At 39.5% G+C, this 22,333-nt stretch overlaps 1 non-coding gene across 1 annotated transcript; it reads right to left on the bottom strand.

The window, feature by feature from the left end:
• Positions 1-405: 405 nt before the first annotated feature.
• LOC123645360 lies at positions 406-555 on the bottom strand. Its single transcript, XR_006737540.1, has one exon. It is a non-coding gene; the product is annotated as a small nucleolar RNA SNORA62/SNORA6 family (small nucleolar RNA).
• Positions 556-22,333: the final 21,778 nt, after the last annotated feature.

Genomic DNA, 22,333 nt, shown 5'->3' on the forward strand with positions numbered 1-22,333 from the left:
CTGTCTCACTGGGAGCTGGGCAGGTCGGAGGACTGTGGAGCCCTGTGTGAGCAAGGACAGTCACTGCAGGGGAAAGTGTAAGATGTGATTCAGATGCCTAACAGCATTGATAACTGGTTCTGCAGCTGGAAATTGGGAATAATAACATCACCTTTTCATGGCTCATTATAAAAAGTAAATGAGATGATTTAAATTATAACTAACAACACGGTAATATATCACAGTTTACAAAGTTGCAGCCATAAGCATTCACTCATTGAATCTTTACAACAATAAGTACTCACTCATACCTCCAATCTGCAGGTGAAATATAAAGTTTAGAGATAGAAAAAGCAACTTGCTCATGGTGACACAGAGCCAGACTCAAGTTTAGGCATTAAGGGTAAAGGTGGGACTTATTATTGTTATTGTAGCAAAGAATACAATCAAACTTCACTCATTAGGCCAGAGACCCTTGTGGTGTTAGCAAAACGCTTGCCCTTCACGTAGCACACTACCTACACTAGTGAGCTCACTGGCCAGTGGCCTCAACTCTAAGCTCGAACAATGTGCACAAAAGTACAACTTCTCTTCATGTCACTGATTTGCCTTTCATCAACTCAATACTCATGAATATGCTTTGTGAATGACTCTTGAACATGTGAGTGATCATGACTGATTGTCACATTCTATAAGTTTGAAGAAATGTGGTTTTGAAAGGTTGCCATTACAGGCAAGACACTGGAAGCTGGAGGCCTGCCTGGTGCAAACAGCTGCCCCTTCCTTCCCAACCGAACAGCAGGTATTAGGGACTGCTGGAGCGGGAGAAGGTGAGACCAGAGCACAGCTGCAAATACCATGCAAGACGGTGAGGATACTTGCCACCGGTGCTCTCAAATGGAACTTTGAGCCAACATCTCCCCCTTCAAAAACAAAGAACATGAATCTACGGTATTTCATAGAAAATAACATGGTACTTGCTCTGCCCAAACACCACTCCTCCCCAGAACATGAAAAACAATGCCAGATAACCAACTTTTGAGTCACGAATGTAATTTTCCAAGATACCAGTTATGAAAACACAACAGAGATAAATAAAATAAAATAAAATAGAAATAATCATAATTACCTTGAGTAGATATGAAGCTTTCTACCAAGGAACTCAAGTACTGTGTGTGTGTATAGATATATATCTTCAAATGTCACGTTTACTTTCACAACATCCCTGCAGAAGCAGAAAAAGGGGAACATAATCAATATGTTATAAAACTACACCCGTAAGTTTCCCTCTAGTTCTAAACCTTGAAGTCAGAGTTACAAACCAATGGAAGAACTTAGTGCCATCCAAGCTAGGCCCAGTAATCAGTTTGATTTGACATGTACAGGGCTTTAAAACAGTTCAAACTAACATTTAAAATTCAGGAATTTTCACATAAAAATCCAGATTTGCCGCTTAACTTGAAAAATCATATGTGGCAATAATCGCTGGAGGTGCAGGCTTTGAACAGGGCGTACGCTTACTAACCTGACCACTGCTAATGTCAGTTACCTGACTAGCTTTCTAAGGATTTAACTTTGTGACTCCTGTGTCACCAAGATTTATCAACGTGAATGATGCCTTCAAAGTCAGTGGAACTTGAGTAAAGATAAAAAGGCCTACCATAGCCTGGCATAATGACCATGGTTTGTCATAGCACAAGGGTTTCAAAGGGCCAGTTGTGACCCATTAGTGCACTGGCTCCCTCTACATGTGAATTACTTGGGAGAGATTTTTAAACCTGATCTCTCCCTACCCAGACAAATTAAGTCAGGCTCTCTAAAGGTACAGTCCTGATATCGGTATTGCCATTGTAGTTTAACATAATTGTTGAAGTACAACAAAGCATAAGACATTTCCAGCACCCCAGACCCTCCCTTTGTGCCCCCTCCCAGTCACCACCTCAACTTCTTCAACACGGATTAAGGTTGCCTGTTCTCGAACTTTATATAAATAAAATCATACTAAATGCATTCCTTGGCATTCCTTGATTCTTTCACTCAACTTTTAGGACTGAGATGCATCCATGTTGCTGTATATAACAGTAGCTGACTCATTTTCACTGATGTTTAGTATTCCCTCATATGACTATAATACAATCTATTTTACCATCCCACTGTTGATGGAAATTTCGGTTGTTTCAAGTTTGGGGGTATAACAATTAATGCAGCTATCCATGAACATTCTTGAACATGTCTTTAGGTAATGTGTGCATTTCTGTAGAACATATACCTAGGAGTGGAAATGCCTGGTCATAAGGCATATTTATATTCAGTTTAATAGATACTGCTGAACAGTTTTCAAAGATGTTGTGCCAATTTACACTCTCCCAATAGTGTATGAGCCAACATTTCTATTGTCTATCTTTTAAAGTTTCACCTTCTGGTGTGTGTGTAGTGGTATTTCATTGTGGTTTTAATTTGCATTCCCCTGAAGCTAATGAGGTTAAGCATGTTTCATGTTTTTTGGCCATCTGAGTATGCTCTTTTGTGAAGAATCTTTTCAAATCTCTTACCCATTTTTCTATTACGTTAGTCTATCTTTCAATATTGACTTATTTATGTTTTGGATATAACTCCTTGTTGGTTATATGCATGGCAAATGCTCTCCCTGTGTAGCTTGTCTTTCACTCTTTCAATGGTATCCTTTGAGAAACGGAAGTTCTTAATTTTAATATAGTCCACTTTATAGATTTTTTTCATCATGCTATTATAGTATTTTTGTGTATCTTGTTTAAAAAAATCACTGCGGACCCCAAGGTCATAAATATATTCTATGTTATCATCTAGAACAATGCTGTTCAGTAGGAAAAAAAATGGTAATCACATATGTAATTTTAAATTTCCTAGTAGCCACATTTTTAAAAGTAAAAAAAAAAAATAGTGAAATTAATTTTAATATATTTTATGTAACCAAATATATCCAAAATATTATTTCAACATGTAATCAATATAAAAATTATTAATGAGATGTTTTGTATTATTTTTCTAGAGTAACTATGAAAACTGCTGTGTGTTTGACACTTAATTCACATTTTTATTGGACCAGCCACATTTCAGGTGCTCAATATCCACATGAGGCCAATGGCTGCCGTACTGGACAGTGAAGATCTAGATGTTATATAGTTTATCTGTCATGTCTAGATTAATATTTAGATCTGCATGAATTTTGAGGTGAGAATCAAGACTCATTTTTTTCCACATGGATGTTCAAATGGCCATCCTTTCCTGTAGTGGCAATGTTGCCATAAATCAAGGGTCTGAAGGTGGAGGTTTGTTTCTAGCACTTCTAGTCCATTCTGTTGGTCTATTGTGCCTCTGGCTTCAGCATTTTTTTTTTTTAAGTTCCCTGGTTGATCTTAATTTTTAGCCAGTATTGAGAACCACTACCAGTGGGTCACAAAATTAATTAGTAGGTCATAGCCATAAATTTCATACAGTGGAGTAGAATGGAATGGAATAGAAGAAAAAACATTGACATGTATCAAGTATTGTTTTATGAACTATTATTTCAGAAAATTATGTATGTGTGTGTGTGTTCTAAGATGAGATCTGAAAAGTTTCTTACCATCAGTAATGGTCAAAAAAGTTTGAAAACCACTACAATAGTGTAATCAATCTATGAAACAACCAATTTAGGAAAATCCAACTTGCATATAATTTTATGTCCTCATCTAGAAAAGCTATGAAGTTTTCCTCTTACACAATTAGTTATAAACCAGAATTCCACAAAAGGCAGATCTCTGTTGGAAACAAGCCAGGTAAAGCCAGTTACAGCTGATGGAACAGGAGGAGCCCATTATGAGACCCTGCAATTTTGACCCTGTGATGTGAACATTACAAATGAAAATTGCTAATCTGCACAATTTGAGATTTGTTTAGCATCAGCACATTGTATGTTTTTAAAGTTTTAATCTTATGTCAAACAAGAAAACAAACTTTAAGGGAAGAAATTGAAGCCAATTTAGTTATTAAATGAGGTCAAGTATCTTCATTGTTGAAGAAAATGCTTTCAGAATTTTTTGCTCAAATCTTGAAATGATTAGCTTATTGCTCAGCCTATGTCAGGATCAATCTAATCAACAAGTATTTATTGACTATCCAATAAAATATGTCTGGCAAAGGAACCAAAATAAAACAAAACTTGTTCCAGCATACAAGTACTCTATAGAGAATTCAATGGATTATCACACATGATTTTTCTTCACTAAGTATTTCATTGTAGAACATGGATATAGTAAACAAAAAATGATTTCAAGCCCCTAATGTTAATATCTTGTCTCTTCAGATAACCTAAATATATGCCTTACTTGTGAATTTTACATTTTCCCATTAATGAGAATTGTATGTATCTTTTGATTTTGTTTTCATATTATGTGTGTAAGTATGTGTGTGAGTGTGTGTGTGTACTAATCCTGAGAAGAGGGATTTGGGAATTTTTGTAAATATCTTAGTTTCCTGGTATTTCCTAAAGATATAATTTAGGAAACAATAAAAAGGAGAAACTTTCCATTAAGTTGAAACTTACATAAACCAAACACCAGCACAAATCCTCTCCATAGACCTTCCAGTGACCAGATAGGCCAAAAAATAAATAACCAAAAATTTTTAACTTTATATTAATATTTGAGAAGTAAACACTCATATACTGAAAAAGGCAAATTTCTCATACATGGGAAAGGTGAAATTAGTCTCAAGGTCACCCAAGCCAAATACCTTTCTCATCAGAGATACCTTCTATTTATTAATAGACTTTCTCAGACTTTAAGATATGATAATAAAAAACTTTAGAAATAATCGGTTTTAGAAACATAGTGATTGCTAAAGTCTATTTACAATCAACATCTGTCCACCATCAATAGAAAACTCAGTGGAGAATTTTGGCCATTAGTGTGTTGTATAAGTTCAAAGATTCTTAATCTTTCCATTAACTTGCCAATTGGATTTTTAAATATGTAAGCCATAATTTATTTATTTTAATTAGGCTTTTAGCTTAGTTTATGTTTTCATCATTTAAAATACCAGCTACAAGGACAAATCTTAAGGCAATGTATATAGACTGGCTGTAAAATGATGGCATTGATTGTTGCATAGGGCTTCGGAAAGTAAGTCCTGCTACTTTAGAATGAGTTCTTTCATATTGCCAGTTGTCTGGTCCATCTAGGGCTGACATAAAGATTTGTTCAATCATCCTGGGTCCACCCAGTAAATAAAACCACAAACTTGGGTTGCATACCATAAGATTGGTGTATTGGGTGCAGAGGTGTTTCCAGGAGAAAGAAGTCTATAACTGCATTCGATTCCCGAGGAAGCTCCCCTGTGTTCCTTTCTCCTCTCTCTCCACTATGATCTTCAGTTCCTCAGGATTCAAAGTTAGGGACAGATTTCCAAAACAGCATTCTTGATGCCAACTGGCCTACTCAATGAACTTGATTCTAGGCTTTTTGCCAATAAGTAAGTCCATCACTCTTGTCCCCAATCCATCTTTATAAAGGTGTGTACCTACAGGTCAATCTTTGCACTGCATCCCTAAATTCACACTGGGGAGGCCTTGGAAAGCCCAAGGCTATTGTGTGGATGGCCTGGGGCCCAAGGCAAATGAATGGTTGCCACAATACACACTGTTCTATGAGGAGGGAGCAGCTTTGGAGCTGGCCCAGGACCCTCCTCCCATGTGCGCTCAGCCAGCTCCTGGCAATGCTTCTGCTCTGGCTGTGGGGGGCCAGGGAAAACTCACATAAACTGCCTGTGTGTGTGTGTGTGTGTGTGTGTGTGTGTGTGTGTGTGTGTGTGTGTGTGTGTGTGTGTGTATAAAAGCATATCTTTCCTGACCTATCACTCTGCAAAGATTAGTACAACAAACTGACTTTTGGAAAAGAAACATCTGATATTCATGCCTTTTGCCTAATTTTACTGTGCTTCGGGGGACTTTTAGAATAGGATAGGCCGGGCGCGGTGGCTCACGCCTGTAATCCTAGCACTCTGGGAGGCCGAGGTGGGTGGATCGCTCGAGGTCAGGAGTTCGAAACCAGCCTGAGTGAGACCCCGTCTCTACTAAAAATAGAAAGAAATTATCTGGCCAACTAAAAATACATATAGAAAAAATTAGCTGGGCATGGTGGCGCATGCCTGTAGTCCCAGCTAGTCGGGAGGCTGAGGCAGTAGGATCGCTTAAGCCCAGGAGTTTGAGGTTGCTGTGAGCTAGGCTGACGCCACGGCACTCACTCTAGCCTGGGCAACAGAGTGAGACTCTGTCTCAAAAAAAAAAAAAAAAAAATAGAATAGGATAATATCATTACCCTGCTTCAGAGGCTGTTTCAAAGCTGGATCAGCTCCACAAAGAAGGATCTCAATAATCACAAAGTAATCTCCCAAGAAGTCATACTATGATAGAATAAACAAGTACCAGTGGAAAGGAAGCCCTGTGAGGGCAGGAACTCTCCACCTTGTTCACTGGTGATACCCCTGGGCCTAGACAGACTCCAGCACACCAAAAGCACACAAATAAGTGCAAAGTGGAAAACAGAATACTACTTATGGAGAGCCTATCACTTGTCAGATCATATGGAAGGCTCTGGCATACCTTGTCTTTTTATTCCTTATGACAAACAACCCTGAGTAACAGATGTTATAATAGTTGGCTTATAAATACGGAAACTGAGGTTTGAAGAATTATCACTGACTTGCTGGGGTCACAGTTAGTAAGCAGGAATTCAGATTTAGATCTTTCTATCCATGCTCTGTCCACCCCACCAAGGCTTCTCCTCAACAGTAGAAGCTAATGATAGATTGACTTTTGGTCTTTTGTTGTAAGATATCAAGTTAGAATCTTTTAGTATTAACACGGGTTTTGACACTCCTCCACATGACAAGTACTCTGTGAAGGGCTGATGGACTAGGACAGGAATACAAATACTATATCTCAGTGTGCAGAAGGGCAATGAAGTTCTGGCTTTTTCACTTCCCTGCTGTACCACTGTAAATCTCAGCCTAAATTTCTTCATCTGAAAACTGCAAAGCATGAGCCCTATCTTTTTTAATTAACTGAGAAAATGCATACAAAAATAGCAAGGTCTCAATAAATGTAGATTGTTACTAACCCAGAATTATCTTCAAACTTATTTAAATTAATTTGATTGGTATTTTAGAAAAAGGCAGAAGTAAGTGGGAGGTCTTTTTTTTTTTTGGTTTTTTAAAAATATTTTGTAGAGATGGGGGTCTTGCTATGTTGCCCAGGCTGGTCTCAAACTCCTGGGCTCAAGCAATCCTCTCACCTCAGCCTTCTGAGTAGCTGGGACTGAATGCCACTGTGCCCAGGTCAGAAATATTTTCAATGAGAGGACCACACAATTACTATCTATATGAACATATGCCTATTTTCTTTTTAATGAATTTTTCCTTTTGGACAGCAATTTGACTGATGAAATTGTATTAAAATAAATAGAAACCCTTTTTAAGAAAAAAAAAGGCTTGTAGGTGGAAGGGAATAAAAAGGTGAAGTTTAAAGTCTGAACCCTCACTTATTGTAGATTAATGAATAGATTAATATTCATCATCTGGTGAGTCCCAAAGGTTTCTTTCTCTTGCTTTGTGTAAAGCTTTTCAGAAAATAAAAATGTTTAAAATAACATCATTGCTAAACATTTTCCTGGATTAGAAAAAAATAAAGTTTTGTTTTATTTTGCTTTTCTACATGAATCTGGAAGTTTTAGAATGAATCAGCTAATTTCTTCCGGGCATAACATTGAGCACTCAATCCCTCAAGACAAACCAGCTTAGAAAAGTCTGTGGGATTAGCAAGACCTGCCTTGTTCTAAATTTAAGGCACTCTGAGATGGTCTGAAATGGCCTTTGCCCTGCCACCTGGCAAAGATCTGTGGCCACCATTTTTATTCCACCTGGAGTCGGGGCTTTCCTAATAAACCAAGCTATGCTGAGCATTCAGCCTCGTGAGATTTCACTGCCCTAAACCATTCTTCCTATCCCTCAATAAATCAGCTTGAACTTGCCAAAGAGCAAGTAACATAGGTCAGAAGTAGAAGTTCGGACTCAACATTTGCTCTCCACTACTAAACACTTCTGGAAGTAAAACTCTTCAAGCAAACGGCTTCAAGTCTCTCTTCCCTGTATTTCTTCCAAAACCTCAAGCCAAAATTGAGCATTTTCATCATTTCACCATCTCTCCCTCTCTTTCTCTCTCCTTCTCTCTCTCTCCCCATCTTTCTCTTTCTTACTCTCTCTTGTGAGCAAACACACCCACACATGCACACACACAGAGTCAAGGCCACCTTGGTTTCGAAAGTTCACAAACACTAACCACATCAATGAGATGGCGCCTACCTTTCTGAAACTTCAATCCAAAAAAGGTGCCCCTGGCTTGTGAAGAGCAGAGATTTCCAGCGTCCTAGCCAGCCTCGTTCTCATCAGAGAGCAACACACCTCATCCCTGTGTAAGCTCTGAAATTCTCTCGGAGACCCACCCTTTAAAGCTGCAAGTCAAGATTTCTGACTGAGGGCAGTCAGTGACGTGAGGTGAAGCTACTGGATGGCACCTCGGGTTCTTCCTGATAGGATGTTGCTTCCTGTATCACCACTTGGAGAAGAGAAAACTGGAGTTCAGTCAGACACTGAATTACAAACACATCCATTGCCTCATCATTGTTGGCTTTTTGTACACACAGTCATTAGCTACTTAACAGGATGGTCTTGCCGTTTGCATTATAAGGAAGGGACTTATGAGGCGGAGAGAAACCTGGAACACTGTCAACAACGCTGCACTATCCTATGAGCTGGTTTGACAACTATAGTACTCTCTAGAAGCCTGTGAATACCGGCAGCACTTTTTGCTATTAAATCACCACCACTACTACCACCACCGTGTCACAAAACTCATCCACTCAGGATCATCCGTCCACAGAAATGTGATTTCTCTGCCTGATTCCTAGTAACTGAAAAAACAGTCACTTTTTTAAACTATACAACAACCAAAAAATAAAATACTCTGGCAATCTTTCCTTTTCAGAACTGTCAGATATAATTTATATCGTTTTTCTTTCAGTCTCCAAGAACAATTATCACAGACAAAAAAAGACAAGCCTATTCCTATCAGGAAATAAATGTTTGTCAGCTTGAAGCACTTCAATTTCAAAGGCAAGTGTGTAGACATTTTATAATGTTTATTTGAGATGTTGTACCTCTCGGGGCCATTTTCACTTTTTCTTGCCTGAAGATGAAACAACTCTGGGATTGGATTATTTAAAGGTGATCTGACAAGTAAGAAAGATTCAACAAGTTGATTCACGTATCACTCGTAAACCAAACAGGGGCAGTGAGTGCCGCCTACTCTGAAAGCCTGTTTCAAAGCTCGTCTCATTAGCTGTCTTCAACTCCTGAAAGACATTTTTCTTCTTCCATCAGCTAATAGACAACAGCAAATTAAAAGTGGAGTAGAGGCTGAGAAAGGGTAATGCCAGTTTCAAATTCATTGAAACTCCCCAAGGGTCTCAAATTTTACTAATGAATTTAGTTCAAAGAAAGAGGATTGATAAAAAGGTCCTTTCCTGGATCGCTCACTCAGTTCTTCCTAGTCTGCCCTCCTCTTCACAGACTGTATTTTTCATTAAGGGGCTCATATGTTTTAAAACCCATCTGGCAGAAGGGTCGAACTTACAGCAGATTGGTCACTAAATGGGGTCATTGTCAGTTCAGGTCTCCATCATTTCTTGCCAGGAGACTGCTGCAGAACTGCCTGGTCTTCCTGACATTGGGCCTTCTATTTCTAGCCCATCTGCCTCCCATTGCCTCCTCAATCATCTTCCTAATTAAAACTTTTCTTTTTCTTTATCATTTCTCTCTCCCCTGCTGATAGACCTCTACCGGCTACCTTCCTCCTAAAGGACCAAGACCAAGCTCCTTGGCATGCCAGGCAGCCTGGCTGGAACCTACTGCTCTAGAATCTCCTTTTGCAGCTTCCCACTGCATTCTGGGCAAAATGAGCAAGCAGCTTTCAGGCCCCTGCCATGGGCTGCTCTTTCTGCCTTCTCTGCCTAATCAAATCTAATTCCTCTCTCAAGCTCTCCCAGCCCTCAGCCCTGCCTGTTCTGTGTTAATATCTACATTACAACACTTACTACACTATCATAGCTTAACTGTTTTTGTATCTGCTTCCCCACTACTTTGGGAATCCTCACGGGCCAAGCCATAGGCATCTCTCTATCCCTGGAGCTTAGCATAGTGCCTAGCTATTCAATACTTGCCGAGCAATTAACACCCAAAATGGTGAGCAACATTCATTTTCACTCTAGGGATATCTGAGAAAGAGAATACTCCCGAACCCTACTCCAGAGTCCCTTTCTCAGAATTAAATAAGCCAAAGGAGTACTGTAGAATCACTTTTTCTTTTAGTTTTTTGTATAATGAAATACATGTTATTTTGTTATACAAAAACTGATGAGATATAATGTTCAAATCAAATAGGAACTATTTATACATAGTCAATACCTCCTATATAATCAAAAGGATCCCTTTAGCATCTGCTGTCTTTCTTGACTCACTGTCAAGGTATAAAATGTAAGGACAGATGTAAAAATAAGCCCATTACACACTCCATGCTAGAGGGATGAGAGTGAGGAATTCTGAGGGTTTTAGTTAAGACTGTGTGGGAGCTGCGGGTTTCTGTGCAGGTTCTGCCTCTGAGGAAATAACTCCAGGGCAGGAAACAGGCCACCAAGCAGAAAACAAAGAGGGATATGGTTCTTTCAAGGATTCTTGAGGTAATTCCTTTCTCAATCTCTCTCTCTCTCCTCACAGTAAGTTCATCAGTTCCCTGTCAATAGAAAAGAGAACCTCCGAAGCATTACAGGAAAGAGCAAGATGGGTGTATGGGTGTCATTTCTTCTAGGTGATACTTAACTGTTTCGTTTTATGAGAAAACTTTAGGAGTGAGTTGAGACATTAAATCAGTTTTATATTTTGACTTCTCATTAAGAGATACTGAGTCATTCACTAGAATGTTAACAATTCATTGCGTTTTAAAAAGTGAATATCACACCTCTGACAAATGAAATGCAGATATTAAGTGTGGCAGTGGAGAGGTTCTGTCAGAGCAGTAGGGGTGCGTTACAGACTGATGGGTTTTCACACACAGAGCAAGCTTGTTTCTAGACGCTACTGAAGTGAGTGAATGTGTGAAGAGCCTGCCTCCATGTACTTTTCACACAGAGAAGGAGAGGAGGGGAATAAGAGCAGCATGGACCTGAGACAAACCCAGTCAAGATTCTGGAAGGCCGCTCAGGAACTCAGAAGAGGAAAACAGAAAGCAGGATACAGGAAAATGGACTCCGGGCCCTGGCAGGAGGAAGAGAACTGGATATTGTACCAAAAGCTCTGCCAACCCGGAGAAAAGGGTACACAGCTGCATGGAGTGTAGACATAGAAGAAAGGGAAGTGGGGCAACTTCTAAGCTGCATGCCAGGCTTTGAACTAATTCTTGATCTAATTTTCTAGAGAAGAAAATATACGTTATATAGAATTGACATCCTTTTCCCTCAACAGATAGAATCCCTTTCAAGAAACTTAATGAATACAGTTTTGGCCATATTGTTCTTACTCTAACCAGGCAAGTTTTTTGAGCTTTCACTATCAACAAATTCTGTTTTCTTCTAATGTTTTCTATTTTCATAGACTTCAAAAATGCTAAAGTTTGCTCACAGATTCAGTCAAAATGCTACCAAACTGTGTGTTCTTTAAATAGGTGTGTGGGAAAACTTATATGGGATACAATGAAACATACAAATGTCTTCAAAAATGCTTCCCTACTATACTGGGAAATCTTAAGTGACATGCCTTAGTCATCTTTATGTCCCTGGACCAATATCTACATTGACTGAATTTGAGGACTACATCTTATTGACATAAAAGTCTTCCTTCCTCCTTAGGATGGTTCACTTAAACCCCAAACTGATTATAGGATTACAGGGCCTGAATTTCATCTCTCCTCCCGCCACTCCACCCAGCTTCCACACTTACGCTGGCCCAGGGTTGGAAGGCTCCCTGGCAGATAATTTGAGAGGCCACTTTGTGAGAAAGTGAGTAAACTAAAGAAAAGATCATCTGCAGTCAAATGAGTCACAAGAACAAATGGTTCACATACATTCCAACTGGTTTGGGTGCCCTCCCTCCCCCAAAACTCCATCCCCTTCTAACTTACTATTATTAATATATCTCTTATTTGTTTATTGTCTGTCTCTCCCCTAGGTAAGCTCCGTGAGGGCTGGAATTTCTGTCTATTTGGTTTACTGCTGAATCCTCGGGGGTTGGTAGAACAGCTCCTGGCACAGAGTTGACACTCAATGCTGACAGAGTAAATTTATTTACCTATATATCTTTGATCATGTCTCTTCCTCTCTACTACAATAGGTAATTACTTTATCAATGATAATTCATCAGGCTTTTTCAAAATTTGAAGTCAATATTGTGTATCATGAAGGAGGCCGGTTCTACTTTGAGTTTGCTGCAGGTGGGGAGATTTTTTCCCTTGAAGACTTACGTCTACCATATACTGAGGACTTGATGCAAAGGAGTCAAGTGTGGCTGTCAGTGCTGGGGGCAGGACACAGCCCAACTTGCCTCTTCCAGAAAGTTTTTGTTGCTCACCCTCCGGCTCCCTTTGTGCTCACTATGTGATCTTATTCTTATTAGCTACGTGACTCCAGAGAAGTCACTTAACCTCTCAGTCCCTTAGGTTTCACAACTGCAAAATAAGGAAAATAACAATACTTAGAGAGTGGTAAAAACATTGAATGAGAGTTTGTGTGTGTGTCTGTGTATAAGCACTTCGAACAGTATCTGGCACGTAGTAAACACTATGTGAATGTTAGTTATGATTATGGTTATGATTTCTATAATGGTTATTAATATATTTAATTTATAGGCTTTTACTCTTATGTTACTTTGTAACAGACTTTATTTCATGCATATAGATTTAGTTTCTCCAACTAAATCTTAAGTACAAGGACTACGTAAAGTTTCCAAGTTGTAGCCATTACTGCTTTCTAAACATAGTATTCATTCATTAACTCATTCAGCAAGTATTTATTGGGTTTGTACTTTGTGCCAGGCACATTGTATCTTTTGAAGGAACTAAGAATATCAAGAATAAAAATATAGCATGAATGCCAAAAGAGACACAAATATACACTCACACAAATGAGCAAAAGCATTCACAGACCTATTTCACAGAGATGCAGAGAGAAATAACCACATGTGTATGCCACATGGGTATATTTATATGCTCATACCCAAGTACAAAGGTACAAATGGAGACCATAGAGAAGATTGACTCTCAAAATTTACTATTTCATATCCCACATGCATGAAAGCATAAGCTGTGGATTTTAAATGAGGAGCTAAGACTACATAATATGGAATCAGGGAACAGACAGAAGTGGACAAAGTTTTCATCCCCTCATGATTATCTCAGTCTTTAAAGATGGAACTTGGTGACTTCAACATCTGTGATTCCTTTACCCGACATTGCACTGGATATCTCAGTAAATGTTTCATGTGCTTTGAATGGATTCATAAGAGTTGCATTGGCACTAAATAGGTAGGAAGAAATAGAAGGCAAGAGGAAGACAGATTAGTGTTTGAGTAATATCTCGGCTGTCAATACCATGCCTTGCGTGAACAAGGCAATGAGGAAACAAAATGCTTCTTATTCATCTATCCATCATCAACCCAACACATATATTGCTCAAGGTAGAAAGATGAAGACAATGTCCCTGACTCCGAGAAGATCATAATCTAGCTTTTCTCTCTTTCTCCTGTTCTACCACCTATCCTGTACCCTACCATGCCACCTGCTAACAAAGAACTGGGAGAAGAGCTGCTTGGGAAACCTGAGACACCTAAGAATGTGTACCTCTCATTATCATGAATTCTCTGGTAAGATTTATTTTTAAAAAGTGGGATGGGATGTCTTATGAAAAACACAAGCTAGACCAAGTTTCATAATGTCAGCCAATCATGACCCATTCCCAAGAGCAAGACACCCACATAAATACCAAAACCAGGAAAGGACACAACAAAAAAAGAAAACTACAGACCAATTTCTCTCATGAACATAGATGCAAAAATTCTCAATAAAATCCTAGCAAATCGTATCCAAGTGCTTATTAAAAAAATAATTCATCACGACCAAGTAGGCTTCATCCCAGAGATGCAGGGGTGGTTCAGCATACGAAAATCTATAAATGTAATTAACCACATAAATAGAAGCAAAAATAAAGACCATATGATCCTCTTAATAGATGCAGAAAAAGCATTTGACAAAATTCAACACCCTTTTATGATAAGAACGCTTAACAAAATAGGCATAAATGGGACCTACCTAAAAATGATACAAGCCATACATGACAAACCCACAGCCAACATCATACTGAACGGGGAAAAATTGAAAGCATTCCCACTCAGAACTGGAACCAGACAAGGCTGCCCACTGTCCCCATTACTTTTCAACATAGTATTGGAAAACCTTGCGAGAGCTATCAGGCAAGAGAGCAGAATCAAGTGAGTCCAAATAGGGACAGAAGAGATCAAACTCTCACTCTTCGCTGATGATATGATGTTGTATCTGGAAAACCCCAAGGACTCAACCAAGAGACTCCTGGAATTAATTAATGAATTCAGTAAAGTCTCAGGTTACAAAATCAATACACACAAATCAGAGGCATTCATATATGCCAATAACATTCAATCAGAGAACCAAATTAAGGACTCAATACCCTTCAAAATAGCAACAAAGAAAATAAAATATCTAGGAATATATTTAACTAAAGAGGTAAAGGACCTCTATAGAGAGAACTATGAAACACTAAGGAAGGAAATGGCAGAACACGTAAATAGGTGGAAAACCATACCATGCTCATGGATTGGAAGAATCAATATTGTTAAAATTTCTATACTACCCAAAGTAATCTATAGATTCAATGCAATTCCTATTAAATTACCAACATCATTTTTCACAGATTTAGAAAAAATAATTCTACACTTTGTATGGAATCAGAGAAGACCCCATATAGCAAAAGCAATTTTAAGCAATAAAAACAAAATGAGAGGTATTAATTTGCCAGACTTCAAACTATACTACAAGGCTGTGGTTCTTAAAACTGCCTGGTATTGGCACAAGGGCAGGGACACAGACCAGTGGAACAGAACAGAAAATCCAAATATAAAACCATCCTCATATAGCCATCTAATCTTTGACAAAATAGACAAAAACATACTCTGGGTACAAGAATCCCTATTCAATAAATGGTGCTGGGAAAACTGGATAGCCACATGTAGAAGACTGAAACAGGACCCACAGATTTCACCTCTCACAAAAATCAAATCATGGTGGATAACAGATTTAAACCTTAAATGGGAAACGATTAGAATTCTAGAAGAAAATGTAGGAAAGACTCTCACAGACATTGGTCTAGGCAAAGAATTTATGAAGAAAACCCCTAAGGCAATCACAGCAACAACAAAAATAAATGAATGGGACCTGATTAAATTAAAAAGCTTCTGCACAGCCAAAGAAACAGTCACGAAAATAAACAGACAGCCTACAGAATGGGAAAAAATTTTCACATACTACACATCAGATAAAAGACTGATAACAAGAATCTATTTAGAACTCAGGAAAATCAGCAAGAAAAAATCAAGCAATCCTATCAAAAAGTGGGCAAACGACATGAATAGAAATTTTTCAAAAGAAGATATAAGAATGGCTAACAAACATATGACAAAATGCTCAACATCCCTAATCATCAGGGAAATGCAAATCAAAACCACAATGAGATACCACTTAACTCCGGTGAGAATGGCCTTTATCAAAAAGTCCCAAAACAACACATGTTGATGTGGATGCGGACAGACAGGAACACTCATACACTGCTGGTAGGAATGCAAACTAGTGCAACCCCTGTGGAAAGCATTATGGAGATACCTTAAACAGATTCAAGTAGACCTACCATTCGATCCAGCAATCCCATTATTGGGCATATACCCAGAAGAACAAAAGTCATTCTATAACAAAGACACCTGTAGCCGAATGTTTATAGCAGCACAATTCACAATCGCAAAGATGTGGAAACAACCCAAGTGCCCATCAATCCACGAATGGATTACTAAACTGCGGTATAGGTATACCATGGAGTATTACTCAGCTATAAGAAATAACGGTCATATGACATCTCTTTGGTTCTCCTGGAGAGAGTTGGAACCCATTATATTAAGTGAAGTATCCAAAGAATGGAAAAACAAGCATCACATGTACTCACCAGAAAATTGGTTCCCCTGATCATCACCTAAATGCACATCGGGGAAGGATACCAATTGGATATCAGACTGAGACGGGGGGTTGGGGGAGGGGATGGGTGTATGCCTACCTGATGAGTGCGTTGCGCACCATCTGGGGAATGGTCATGCTTGAAGGTGCTGACTCGGGGAGGTGGGGGGGGATGGAGGTATGACCACATGTTGAGTGCCAGGCGCACTGTCTGGAGAATGGACACGCTTGAGGCTCTGACTCAGGGGGATGGGCGGGACACGGACAATGTATATAACCTGAGCTTTTGTACCCCCATGAAGAGCTGAAATTAAAAAAAAAAAGTGGGAAGGGATGTCTTATGAAAAACACAAGCTAGACCAAGTTTCATAATGTCAGCCAATCATGACCCATTCCCAAGAGCAACACATCCACATCCTCTGCGTTCTCATTAACAAAAGATTTGGTTACTACACGGGGCATGAGACAAATGCAGACCAAGTTTGAGGTTGAGAGTAATCCATGTGTAGGACTATGGCTGTTTGGCAGGCGTTGCTACTCTTTGATCATTTCCAGACCCTCCCAAGGGGGAGATCTAAACCAAATGAATTTCCCTTTTTCAGTTGCTTTTGTGTCACCAAAGCATCCCAGGAGACGTGAACATCAGTGTGACTAAAAGTGGTGCTGAGATTCCAATCCTGGGAAGCTGTTTCCTTTCCCTTTCTGGTCCTGAGGGGGAGCTGCCCTCCTATTTGCTGCTATCAAGTAATTTCAAAACATAGCCCCCATCAAATTACTTCTTCGTTCTAGAACTTATGGCTTCTTTATGCCAGTTACATTAATTCTAAACTTTTATGTCTATTTCCTAAACGGCCCCTGAAATGAGATCCCCACCTCACATGTCCCACCTTACTCTCCACCAAACCCCAATCCCAGTCTCCACTTCAGGTGGAGCTATGCCCACTGATCATGGTGTGTGCCCACCTGGGATCCCTCCTTATCCAAGCCCCACCCCTTTCTTCTGGGAAACTTTGCCTCTCAAAGAAACCTTTCTCTTCCATAAGTCTTTATGTTAATTATCTAAATTATACCATTAGCCTCATTTTATATGGAGTCCATCCTCAACACTACAGCACAAACGGCTTTTGTAATACAACTTGATCAGAGTATGTGTGTGTACACACAGATAATCTGCCCTGTCTCCCAGAGGCTGTAAACCCTATGAGCCCAGATCTCATCCCAGAAACACTGCTGGGTTCATAGGAGGCCCCAAATACGTATTAGTTAAGAGTGAGATAATATACTCTTATCTGAGAATGATATCAAGCTCGTACCTGACGGTAACAGTCTTTTCCTCTTTGTTTTAAGCTATATATATTTTTTTCTGCTACTCTTCCTCCTTCCATGGTGTTATCATTTATTCAACAACTATTAATTGAGCACCTCCTGTGTGTCTGAAAATAGGGAAATCACAGCAAACAAGACAGAGATGGTCCCTGCTTACTAGCTACTCAGAATCTGCAGCTTTGACTACGGCTAGAAAAAGCAAGCACATTCCTTGAATGTAGGCAGCCATTCACTCTCCCTCTGTGGGAGTCCACTAAGAGATCAACTGAGCTACATGGCAAGTGCTAGGGCTCCACTATTTTGGAAGGCACTAAAGGGATATAAACAAAACTGCCACATACTAAATTGATTATAAAGTGTCCTTCATGGGCTTCCACTAAGACCCTACTTAAAAAAACAAACAAACAAAAAAAAAACACAACTTTTTTTTTAAGCCTCTGTTGCATTAGACTTGTTTTGAATTAGAAATTCAGATGTCATTATTGGGTTTCATTATTGGGTGCTGTTTGAAGTGTTTTATAGGACAGGATGATTTCTATTCACTTATATCTGTTTAGACAGATAGCTTCCATGAAATAAACTTGCCAAAAATTAGTTTCTCATTAAAAAAAGGAGTAAAAATTAACTTTACTAAAAAGTGATAATACATGTCACCAAATATTTAGATAAATAACTTATAATTATAACATTCATGCATGCATACATTTATGGTGCTGTCATCATAGCAATTATGACACCAGTCAGTATGGCTAAAATGAAAGGTTTGTTTCATCATGTTAAACTGTCTGCAAGGCCCATTTGCAAAATGGGATACTAGCCATTCATGATTAAATGTCTGGACTCCACGTTAAGAGGATAAATGGTATACTGAGAAACTATCTCCTAGAAATATACTCCAAACTTTTAGCTATTTAAGTCCATAAAATCAAATCAACCATCCAACTAATCAAAAAATAAATTAAAATACAAAATATAAAAATAATTACTAAAAGTAAATGCTTCAAACTTTAGTTAAAATTTTAAAAAATCTTTTATCAAAGCTGAAATGGAAATTATGACTGTCAATAATGAAACCCCTTCAGCCTCAGGAATGTACTGTTATCAAGGTTCCTAAGCTTTCTGAGAAAGTAACATAAGAACTGGAACAGATCAGAAAATTCTTGGACTATTAAACTCCATTACCAAGTTTCAGCAGAAACAAAGTAAAGGAAAGACCCTTGTATAGTCACACATGGCAATAGTAGAAATAATCTATAAATCATGCATATTTTCATGGTAACAATGATGGCTCATGGCTTCCATAATCGGCAACCACTCGAGTGACTGATCTCACATATTGGAGCAATTCTGCCATTCCATTCCTTACAAGTCAGGAATGATCTATACTAAATGTGATGGATCAGATATCCAAACACATGCCACACTTCATACTATGTAAAGTAAATGTAAAACATGGAGCTAATTAGGGCACAAATACCATTTAACTCTTCTACAGTTCCAATCATGTAAACAATTAGTACTCAAGATAATTACTATTGCAAGGGCACTTTCTGTATACGTAACATATTTAACCTGGTCCAAACCCAGTAACTTAATTGTTTTTAATGTAATTCACAATAAATACATTTTATATCATGATCTAGTACAAAAGTATCTATAAATATATACATATGTACATACAACTGAAACCAAATTTTCACAAAACAAGATACTATGCTATGCTGTTTGTGATGTGCCCCATTGTCTATTCAGGTCTAATCTAGAATCTTTAATTTAAAAAAGTTGGTCTGACCCACTGCATTGGTTTATTGACCAAATGAATGATGGTGCACAATTTACACTGCTCAAAGCAACCTCATTTGATTGTTTTGCCCTTTCTACAACTCCACATCCTACTTAGATTTTTTTCCTCTTCATTTCAGTTGCTTTGAAGACAGTTTCTAATGAAAAAAAAAAAAAAAATCTGGGAAGGCCTCAAATATCAGAGAATGATGGGTCCTCTTTCTCCTTTGAGGTCCCAGCACCCAGAATTGTAGGTTCTAGGCACATACTGGTACCTTGATAAATTTTGGTGGATTTGAGAATAAATAAAGGGGTATTGTGATTTTTCTTAAGAGTCATAGCAAAGGGATAATACCTTTCACCTGAGAAAAACAAAGCCCACTGAAGGAGGCTTTGTAGCCAGGACTAGAAAAGTGAAGGTGGGTGTGGAATCAAGTCTAGGCCGCCAGCCCACTTGGACAGTCTCCGGGGCCCCCTGCTGAACCCCTACATCAGAACTCAGCAGAAACCTGGGCTAGATCTCTATTTACCTGCGTGGGGTTAATGTCCAGAGAAGGTGGAGCCAACCCAGCAACGCTCTTCTCAATTCGTGTCACGAAAACCCATGGAAGCAAAGGCAAAGGTGGAAAAGCTCAGAACACTTCAGCCCTGGGCCGCTCCTAACGGACTTTGCAAGGCCTAGTATGCTGGGGCTGCAGCGAGATGGCCGGCGACTCGCCCTGGAGCACGACCTGCACGGGGGACAGCGACCCTCAGCTGCTGCCTGCCTATGTGGGGACAGAAACTCGGGACAGGGCCTGCGCGGGGACAGAGACCCTCGGCCTCGGCCTGCTAGGGGACACAAACCTGGGACAGGGCCTGCGCGGGGACAGAGACCCTCGGCCTCGGCCTGCTAGGGGACACAAACCTGGGACAGGGCCTGCGCGGGGACAGAGACCCTGGCCTCGGCCTGCGCAGGGACAGAAACTCGGGACAGGGCCTGCGCGGGGACAGAGACCCTTGGCCTTGGCCTGCGCGGGGACAGAGACTCTGGCCTCGCCCTGTGCGGCGCCTCCTTGGGCGGCGTGGTAGGGCCCACCCCGCACACCCCGCACCTCTCTCCTCGTCCGAGGCCCAGGCCGCGTTCGCGGGGCAGGCAGGCGGCGCAGCGGTGCACGCTGGGACACGGCGGCTCGAGGCCAAGGGCAGCCCCAGCCGGCCCCCGCGCCGCCCGTGATGACGACAGCTTCTTTCACCGGTGCCCTTTCCGTGTCAGGCACTTTGCCTGGGCTACACTCATCTCAGTCGGCACGTTGACCTTGCTGCAAGGGCATCACTTCTGGTTCAGAGGGGCTAAGTTACTTACCCCAGCCACACAGTTAGGACATGGCGCAACCGGGGTTTACTAGGTCTTTCATGATTCCAAACCCAGTGCCACTCACAATCTCTACAGAGGAGAGAATTCTGTAACTGGCCTACAGACTGTTGACAACTTCCAGGGTTAGGGATGGGAAGGGGAAGCTGTTCTAGAATAATTCTATAAACATCCATATATTCTCTCAGCAGGCAAGTCCAGGTCTGCCGGTCTGCGGCAGTCTCTCATTACAAGGTTGAATTAACAGAGATTGATAAATAGAAGACAGATAAAATGCAGTAATGAAAAACCTCTCTAGGAAAAGAGAGGCAGAGAATTATTTTCTGAATATTTCATTAAAATACAAATCTATGAAAACCATGTACAGAGGAGATAGTATAGTGTAGTAGTTAGGAAAACAGGCCTTGGAGTCAGATAGCCCAGAATTTAAACTCTGGATTTAAACTCTGACTTTAATTCACTAACTTTGGGATGTGTGGCCTAAGGCTTTTTAATAGCCCTTTAAAATGCTCATTTCCTCATGAGTAAAATGAGGATAATCATTCCTCCTTGCAGGGTGTCTTGAGGATTGAGAATGTCTATAAAGTAGCACAGGATCTGGTGAAATTAAGCACTCAGGAAACGATAGGTATTTTTACTATTTACAATGAGAGTACACAAAAATTTTAGAAAATATCTGATTTATGTTCTCAATAGTAAGCAACTTAATTATTAAGTCTTACTAAGTCTTAATATGTCTTACTATGTCACCATGAAAGAAAAACAAAAAGGCATTAAGGAGAGCTCAGGATAAGATAAAAAGACAAGGAGTTGGGATATATGTTCATACTATTATGTAAATAGAGATGGCTGAAAGGAGACTGCAAGGAAGTGGAAAATAGTAGATTTAAAACCTGTTTTGGAGGTGGTGATGAGTTGAGTTGACAATAGAGAAGATCAAATCAGGTATGAAGAAGTAGAGTTCAGGTATTCTCCTGGGATACTCAAGAGAAAGAACAAAGAGATGAAGGTGATAAGACATAAGCATGGAGATTAGAAAGCAGAAACTCAATCTACAAATACTGACTTAAAGAACTGTAAATGATAATAATATTGAAGGAAGACAAAATGACTTAGCAAAAAAATATATGGGATGGCATATAAAAGACTCATTATATTCTGAGCAAGAATACTGACCAGATCTAGATTTAACCTCAGGAAATTTTTGTATTTCAAGGACAAGAAATTATTGTGGAAAGCACCCTTCAGAAAAACACAGTTAAGTGAAAATAATCAAAATGACCTAGTCTTAGCCTTCTCCTTAGCTTAGAACAGCTAAGGCCAGAAAACAATGTAGCAAAAGGGCAACTGTTTAAGAAAAATTGTGACACAAAAATTATTCCCAAATTGTCATTCAGGTTAACAAAAGGAATAGCAAACAAAAGACATACTCTGATATACAAAGTCTTAGAAAATATAATCCTCTTCCTAGCAAAGCTGCTGAGAAGCATAAATAACCCAGCCATCCTTCCTGGAAACATTAC

This window comes from Lemur catta, chromosome 9 (assembly GCF_020740605.2).
Source record: "Lemur catta isolate mLemCat1 chromosome 9, mLemCat1.pri, whole genome shotgun sequence".
NCBI classification, from domain to species: domain Eukaryota; kingdom Metazoa; phylum Chordata; class Mammalia; order Primates; family Lemuridae; genus Lemur; species Lemur catta.